The following is an 8,788-nucleotide window of genomic DNA, read 5'->3' on the forward strand; positions in this document are numbered from 1 at the left end:
ACCAGTTTTTTTTTTAATTACATCGCCCTTTGGAGGCTTCAGAGGTGGCGACACCTCCATGGGGCTAGAGTTGGTATTGGGGGCACCTGGGACCACGCAGTGCTGGGGGTTGGCGCCCTATGGAGGGAGGCTTTGTACGGGCACGGGGCCCGGGGCGCCCCCTGGGGTGGCGCGCCTGCAATCCCCACCCCCGGCCCTCGCGCTTCACGCCGGGACATGGTCTCTGGATCTGGCTTATTCTGGGGAGGGATGGCACAATTGCCCTCGAGGGCTGGGGTGGGGAGGGGTCCTGGGAGAGGACGCAGTTGCGGCCCCGGAATGCCCAGCACTCAGGCTGCCCTCGGAGGGGAGGGTCTTCTGGAAGTACAGCCACCTTGACGCGTCTGCCTTAGTCCAAGCGCCCAAGCCTCTCCATGGTACTCGGGGAGAGGTTACCCGAGCAACTTTGCATCTGGACGACGAATGTTGCTCGGTGAACCCCTTTTCGGTATCAAATTCCACCAGAGAGGCCGACTCGGAGGCCGTGGCACCTCGGGGAAGAACGTCGGTAGCAGCACCGCTCTGGGGTACAGGACGGATGGTCGACCAGTTGGAAAGTAATTGTTTCGAATGTACTTCATCTGGTCCACTAGCCGTCCGTATCCGCCGCAGCCTGCGGGGCCCGGGCCCGGGCCGCCCCCCTCCGCTCCGCACCTCTCCTGGTACTTGAAGGGAGATCGACCGTGTTATATTCGCTTTATTGGCTTCGAATAATACATGGTTGATCTTTTCTCAGTATCAAATCTCACCTTGGAGGATCTCTTGGACGTGAAGCCCTGTGGGGCCGGGCACAGGGTTGGGGCTGGGGGGTGGTGGGGTGGTGGTGCCATCGCCGGGTGGGGTGTCCGGGGTGGAGGCCTGGACACAGCGGGCCGGAGGGCAGGGGAGGGGCGGGCCGGGGCGGGTGTGCACGGCAGGTGTGCGGCCCCTCACCTTTCCTGTCTGGTCCACCCTCAGGACAGCTCCCGGAGGAGGTCCTCCCGGCGGCGGCGGCCCTCCACGGCATCTATGGGTACTTGAGGAGAGGTTGTCTGTGATGAGTTCGCTTTATTAATGCCGAATATAACACAGATGGCCTGTTTTCGGTACCCCCTGCGACTCTGAGGCCGGCCCCCTGCAGGGTACGTGAGTGCGTGGGCTCCACGGATGACCTGGGTCGCCCTCTCCGCTGACCTTCCACGTCGAGTCCGTCCTGGGACAGCTTCCCGGAGGGCCCGTGGGTGCCGGGGGTCTGCACCGGGAGGCCGGGCACGGAGCCCTGCTCGCTGCAAAAGACGAATGGCTCTGTCTGTCCTTTGTACCCAGGACCCCAGGGTCCCCACCACAGAGGGTGGTGGCCTGCCCCCCACCCCCAGGGCTGACCCCCTGCATGGCCTCCCCAGCCCAGCCGCTTTGCCGCTCACCACCCCTCGGGGTCCTCAAGGACCCTCGGGGCTAAGCCAAAGCTCTGCTTTGCTGCTGGCGGCTCCCTGCGGTGGCTGAGGAGAGGTCGCAGCCTTTGTGATGCACAACACACGGCCGACCTCGCTTCAGCCTCGGGTCCTGCCCTGCATGCGTCAGGCTCGCGCTGCCGTCGGGGAGGGTGCGTGGCCGGGGGCACCCCCCGCCTGTGCTGGCTCCCAGCCCGAGTCCCCGGGGCGTGCGGCCAGCCGGCCGTGAGGAAGAAGCCTCCCGTCCGGAGTCAGCCCAGCTCAGTGGTACCTGAAATAGGTTGCCTGTGAGGTGTTCACTTTCTAGACGATGAATATTATACAGTCAACCTCTTCCCGGTATCGAATCCCGCCTCGCTCGACGTCCCGTCCGGGTGCCGGCTCCGGGCGGGAGAAGCCTGGGTGCTGGCCGACTGCGGACTCGGTGTGGGGCCCATGCCATGGCCTGTTCCGTTTCCAGCTCCCCCCCCAGCCCCGTTCTAGAAGGTTTTCGAGGGCCACACGGAGCGGCCTTAGGGTTCCGGGTGTCCCTGCGGGGGGCAGTGTCCACAGGGCTGGAGGCCTGACTCTCCTTTCCCAAGGGTTCCCAGCCCTGCCCAGACCACGGCAAGGTCACAGGGGTGGGGAGTAGAGAGCCAAGGGTCCGGGCCACGGCAAAGCAGGGGTTCCTAGAGCCCCTCCGCGGTGTGACGGGAGCAGGTCTGGTATTTGCGTGTTGTCCTCCAGGCTACGGAAGGAGGGAAGAGAAGCTCCTTCCCCGGCTCCTGCTGACCGGCTGGGTCGGGGGGGTGTGGCTTGACAACAGCCTCTCCAAGCACGCCTGTCGCCTGGTGGCCTCCTCCTCAGGCCCGCGGGCTCTCAGTGCCCAGGGCCAGCTCTCTGGCAGTGACCGCACCAGCCAAGCGCCACGGCTCCGGGCCTCCTCCCCTTCCCTGTCCGCCAGGCCCCAGGTGTGGCAGCCATGGGCACCTGGCCCTCAGGCCCGCAGCAGCTCTGCCCGCGGGGCTGCCCCCTCTGGTTCAGACCCTTGCACGGGCCCCACCAGGCGCTCGCCCTCCTGCTTTAGCCAGGAGAACCTTTAGCAAGCAGTCTGGCTCTCTCTGCCCTACCCCAAGCCCCTCCGAGGCAGCCCCTTGCTCGGGGCCAACCTCACTCCCTGCCACACCCTTCTTCGGCGTTTACTCTGTCTCGTCCTCGGCTCCCGGCCCGCACAACCCCCACCTGTGGGGAGCTGGGTCCTGCCTCTACAGCCTGGTGCCCGATGCGGATGTCCCCGTCTCGGGGGAACCCAGCACAGTCTCTTGCTCCTGCCCCTTTCTAGAGCAGGGTTCAAGGTACTGGGGGGGATGGAAAGTCTCTTGTTCGGTGCGACTGTCCCCGAACCCCTGGCCCCGCCAACCCTTGTCCGAGTCCCCCTCCGTTAGTACCCTGTTGCAGCTTTCCTCCTGCTGCGCCGCTCTCTGAAATTCCTGCTACTGTCTCTCTTCTCCCCCTCCACCCCCAGACTGAGATTTCTCAGGACAGGGATTTCTTTTCTGTTCTGTTCCCTGCTCTGTCCCCAGCCCTGGGACCCAGGCCAGGCCCATAATAGAGGAAGAGGGAGCACTTGTTGATTGACTGATTCCCTAAGGGCAGGGGCCTGTACCAAGTGAATCCCCAGAAAAGCATGGGGGCACACAGGGGGCACCGAGGAAGGCCTGGACACATGAATACGGTAATCGGTTTTTACAAATTTTTTATGTTTATTAAATGCTGTTCGTTTTTGTAGCTTTTTCTGCCCCTTCCAGAAGCTTCTGGGAGAGTTGAGGTTTGCTGAGAACAGGGTCAGGTCAGCTGGGTCCGAGCTCTCGCCTCCACTTTCCAAGGGGCTCCCCGGACCCCCGGGGGGGCGATGAGCTCCAAGAAAATCCCGCAGCCACCAGCAAGCGCCCCCTCCCCCCTCCCCCCAGCGCACTGCGGGGCTCACAGCCAGGTGCTCTGGGGAGCTCTGTCGGCGACAGGCCGGCGTGCGGTGTCAGGGGCTAATATTTTATGCATGGACCTGACTAAATGGGGACATTTGGAGATGAAAATTGCCGTTAATGCATCCACACATCTTTGGAATAAATTAAATGTTTGTAGGGGGTGGGAGGCAACATTAGCCTTATTTAATAGCTCGGATGTAACCATCCCCACACCCCAGCCTGTAGCCGGGTGCCCCCAGCCTGCCGCCTGGGGGGAGGACCGGGTGGGTCAGCCACCGCTGGAGAATTACGCCTGAGCCCGAATGTCAGCCCAGGGTACCCGGCATTCAGCAGCATATGTTCCAGACTCATTTCAGACCCGGAGATGGTGACCCCATGCTGCTCGGTGCAGAATTTCATTAAAAGCCAAATGACGGGTTTACCTGTTGTTTGAGCAGAAGAGAGAATAAACAAAGGGCCCGATGAAAATGTCTGTCCCCACAGCGGCTATGATGACAGTTGCTGTGGACCCTCAAGCCAGAGGCCCAGCGACATGGACTCGCGTCTGGGTCCACGGGGCGCCCACCATCTCCTGGGGCCCGCGTGGTCAAGGCCCCTGGCTTCCCCCACTGCGTCTCCTGGACACGATCCGATGGTAGCCACTTTGAAGACTGAGGACTTGAGAGCGTCCGGTCCTGCAATCTCCTCACCCTACCATTGTCGGGGGGCTGAGCAGGGAAACACTAGTCACCCTAAATAAACTTCAGCCCCCCTGGCCTGTCCGTCCGGCTCCAGGGTGTTTGCTCCTTGTACCCACCAGGCCATGGGCAGGGGCAGACTCTTGGACAGTGAGGGAGGATGTGGGGCACAGAGAGGGGGAAGGACGACTCCGAGACCACCCAGTGGGCACTGTGCCTGCTGAGACCCACAGGGCTCTAGAACAGTCCCCGGCCCAAACTCTGCACGACGAGGTGGGCCGCCTCTTCCGAACGCTGGGCTTGCCATGCCTTAGTGTGATCTTCCCTGCACCCACCTGGCGTCTCTCCAGTTCGGTGCCCACCCCGTGACCTGGGATGCTTGCAGCTGGGTCCGTCCCTGAGGCCCCCGGCCCCTGTCTGGCCCAGAGAGAGGGCCTCTTGCTCTGCCAGGAGCCCCAGGGCCCAAGGGGAGAGCTGCGGATCAAAGACACACTTTGACCCATGCTTTTCGCTGCTGCGCCAGAGTGCACGGAGAGTGGGGTGCAGGTCTTGTCAGGGCAGCGTGGGAGCTCAGGCTAGCTGGCTGGTCTCACAGGACAGGCCCAGGCCCCGGCCCCGCGCCCCCCACCCGTCTCCCCCTTGCCCCGCTTGGCTCCCACCCTTGTTGCGCCCACCTTGCACCACTCAGAGGCTCCTGAGGTCCTGGGAGCACCCTCACCTGTCGGAGCTGAAGGGGCCCCCAGTGCATCCCCTCTTGTCCTCATGCCCACCCCTGCTCACATCCTCGTACAGGTAAAGGATCTGAGGTCCGGGAGGGTGGCCTGCTTTGCCACGGCTTTTCTTCTGAGCGTTGTCTCAAAGTCCAGGGTCAGGACCCACCTCTGGCAGACAAGTTTCTTTCTTTGCAAATTGGGGTGACCCAGCAACCCAAGGCTGTAGAAACGCCAAGCAGTATTCAATACGTCCACCCCCCAGGGACAGTGATGCTGCTACCTGTCACAGAGCTTCTAGAAGCCAGGCCCGTGACCCTGCTGTGCTGACTCTTAGTAGGGGCTCAGCTAACGGCTGGATCGCGGCAGGCGCCACAGACATCAGTGCAAAGACGGGTGCTACGCGCAAGGGTGTGCTGGAGTCCGGTCTCTCCGTTGCCGGAAAGGAGCGCATAGAGGGGCTGGGAGGGCGTTTGGGGAATGAATAGATACAAACGTGCTCTCAGAGGGAATCAAGAAGCAGAGAGAAAGAGAATCTGGGGAAGATGGGCATAAATCTCCATGGCACCACCGAGGTTTCCTGCCAAGGCAGCTGGCAAGACCCCGCGGGGGCCCAGGGGCTGTTGGTCACGGGTGGGGACAAAAAGCACAGGTGTGGTGGAGGCTCATTCGACATGTCCCTGTTATCCCCATGACGTGGAGGGGAGCCCGCGCCTGCACGCGGCTCCGCCTGCCTGGGGTTGGGCATGAAGAGGGACCCTGAGGAGGGGCACTCCAACCAGGTAAGCCAGGATCTTTGGGGCAGGCCCAAGGCCTGGGGTGGGCAGCAGAGAGGACTGGAGTCACTCAAAGCCACCCGACCAATCATGGGGTAGGACTTCGGGGCCATTGCTGTTGCTGGGCCCAAATGAGCGTGTGATTGGACATCTCAAAGCCCACCTCGTGTCCTTGATGTGTGGTAGTGGCTTTCAGGCCTGGAAGCCCCAGTGCCAATCCTGGGCTCAGGCTGTACCCCCACCTGGAATGCCTGTTCCTCCTTACCGTTCAAGGCCCAGTTTCACTGCTGCCTCCTACAGGAAGCCTTCCCTGATGTGCCTTTGTCCCTCAACCTGCAGTCAGCTCTCAGTCCCCTGATCCTGTGATCTACAGGTGGTAAGTTTTGCAGGGGCAGGGGCTGCTCTGGTTAGGTCATTGTGGTCCCCGCCTTGTTGGCCTGTCTTCCCCTGGCAGGAACACGGGATAGGGCATCTGGCACGTGCCCAGTACCTGGAGCCTTTGGGTGATCACAGCCGTGAGCCAAGGGCTGGGCCAGAAATGTCCCCACCAGACCACTTCCGCCTGGAGAGATGTGAGCTGTGAGCCGGGAAGCCTGGTCTGACCTTAGAGGCGGTCCTGGGGTCGGGTGAGTGCACATCAGAAGGACCACAAGGTGTCTCCCATTCAAGCCCTGAGCAAAGGCAGAGTCTAGAGAAGACCCACACTCGTTATCAGGGTGGGGAGGCCAGGCTCGCTCTGTCTGGCTGTGGAGAAGGGGGTGAACCGCACACAGGCTGTCGTGGGAGGGAGGCTTGAGCAGGCAAGGCCCTGGACATGGGGACAGTGGGGGCCTGCCTCCAGGGTCCTCTGGGAGTGAAGGCTCTGGTCTTCCTCGGGGTGAGCCGCTGTGCACAGAGCCTGGGGTGTGGGAAACCTTCCAGAATGCTGCTTCCCACCATCTGTGATATCTTCGTTTTCTCTAACACTCAAAAATAGATGTTTCTGTTATGCTTCTCGTTGGCAGGGGAGCTGCGGGGCCTGCCAAGGCCTGGGGGAGCCCGCCAGCCTGCTGAGTTTTACTGTACAAACAGTTGGGGAGGGGGGTGTCTCTGTTAACTTGAAATCCCCGATCAGTAAACATGCCAATTTAAAGTGTAATTAACTCAGGCCGGAAAAAATTCAGATCTGGACTGCTTTTCACAGTTGAGGCTGTTTTTCTTTTATTTATTTATCTCTTTCCGGGTGTGGTGGTGTCTGTGGTGGGTTTAAGCCAGGAAACATAGAAGGGGGGCTTAAGTGGGGAGGGGGCTGGTTGGGAGAGGGAGGAAAAGAAGGGGAGAGGGGAGGTGGGTCTGCCCCCCCCCACAGCCCCAGGGGTCTGCATCCTCTGTCCAGGATGCCAGGTGCCAGGTGAGGAAACTGAGGCACGGGGAAGTAGGGGGCATCTGTGCCCTTCAGATGCCCTTGCCTGCTGGGCCTGGTGATTCAGAGTCACGGGTGCCGTCTGGGAACACCCAGAATCATTCAGCTTGTTTGTGGCCAAACAAGCTCCTGACTCTCTGTCTTTCATCCCCTTTTAGGGGCCTCTGCTGTCCGTGAACCCACCTGGAGCTCCAGCACCTTCCTCCCCAGACTCCTCTGTCTCCCAGGACTCCCAGAAAGTCTCGCTCTTGGAGAAGGCCAACGGCACCTGTGCCCCAGTGGACAGAAAGATGGAGGCATGGCCCTGCCTGACCAGCGCCCTCTCCTGCCTCCCCCAGGAAGAAGGGGAGGTCATGCACACCCCACCCTTTAAAAGACCCTGAGTGGGAATGAGGGGAGGATCCATCACAAGGGGCAGGCCCGCCCCGTGGACTGGGGAGGACCATACAGGCCTGCAGAGAACTCTGAGTGGCAATGAACTCAGAGCCAAGGACCCCCAGCCCCCTCCCCGCCAAGGGGCTCAGGAATTCTGCTCTTCCTTGCAAACACTTGGCATGTCTCTGGGCTATTTGAATAATAAATACACATTATAAAAATTGAAATATGTTGGTGTGTCTATATGTTCAGAAAGGATGTTCATTAAGTGGAAGGTTTAAAAACAAAGGCCATCTGCCCTGGGGGGTGGGGGGGGGCGGCGGATGCTTCTCCTGAGCCCCGGCCTTTGCTGCGGGGACCCTGCAGGGAGCGTCCAGGGAGCATCTCCGGGAAGAGGAGCCCAGGGTCCTTGGCCGCGGGGTCCACTCCCCCCTGCTCTTCCAGGTGGGAACCGGGGCCGGAAGGCCTGCTTGCTCTGCGCTCGCCGTCTGAGTCGGCTGCCCGCCCCCGCGGCCGCCCCCCTCCCCCAGGGGCAGAGGCTGAGCCCCCGCCTCCGCTCTGCAGCCTCCGCTGGTCACGACTCAGCCGGGCTGTGACTCAGCCGCGCCCGGGCCTCGTCAATTACATAATTACCTGCGGAACCTGCCGCCGCCGGGCGCGCGGGGCCGCCGTGACTCACTGCTTTCCCCGGAGCCTCTCGCCCGCGCGCCGCGGCCGCCTCGGTCTGGGGCTGGGCTGGCTGGGCAGGGGGAAGGGCTCCCCCCCGGCGGGCCTGGCTCCCCAGCCCTGCACCCAGCGCCCCTCACCCCTCCCCGGCTGCTCCCCCTGCCCTCCGCCACCTGTCCTCCAGAGTCCCTTAACAGGGGCAAACTGCCCCTTCCGAAAAACACTCAACAGTGACTGTGTTGGGGAAGGAGTTGGCCTTTTGGACCCCAAGCTGTGTACACGCCTGGGGGAGGGGGGACCCTGTAGGGGATGTTGTTTGTTTGTTTAATAATAAAAAAAAACAATGAGGCACCTGGCAGGTTGAGCTGGAAAAGCTCCCCATTCTTGATCTCAGGGTCCTGAGTTCAAGCCCCAGGCTGGGTGCAGAAAATTTACTGAAAGAAAGAAAGAAAGAAGGAAAGAAGACAAAAAGAAAAACTTAACAGAATACGTCTGGTGGGTGTGGGCTCCTATGAGGACCTGGGTTTGAATCCAGCCTTGCCACCTCCGGGCCCTGAGCCTCCACTTCCTCATCTGTAAAATGGGCGCACTCCCACCCACCTCGTGAGCGGGATGATGGGTGGGTTCTAAGTATATACAAGGTGTCTCGTGGGTCAGTTTCCATTAGACCGGGGGTTTCCTTCCGGCGACCCATGGCTGGTTAGGGTCCCTGTAGATCCCGAAGTCAACCTCCCCCCGCCCAACGCGCC

The 8,788-nt window shown here is 61.5% G+C and overlaps 1 long non-coding RNA gene across 1 annotated transcript; it reads left to right on the top strand.

Moving 5' to 3' along the window:
* The first annotated feature begins 1,137 nt into the window (after window positions 1-1,137).
* Window positions 1,138-7,600, top strand: LOC123390194. Its single transcript, XR_006604860.1, has 2 exons — window positions 1,138-6,222; window positions 7,157-7,600. It is a non-coding gene; the product is annotated as an uncharacterized LOC123390194 (long non-coding RNA).
* The last annotated feature ends 1,188 nt before the right edge of the window (window positions 7,601-8,788 follow it).

The sequence above is a fragment of the Mustela putorius genome, unplaced genomic scaffold (genome assembly GCF_011764305.1).
Source record: "Mustela putorius furo isolate JIRA1106 unplaced genomic scaffold, ASM1176430v1.1 tig00000129_pilon_pilon_pilon, whole genome shotgun sequence".
Taxonomy (NCBI): Eukaryota; Metazoa; Chordata; class Mammalia; order Carnivora; family Mustelidae; genus Mustela; species Mustela putorius.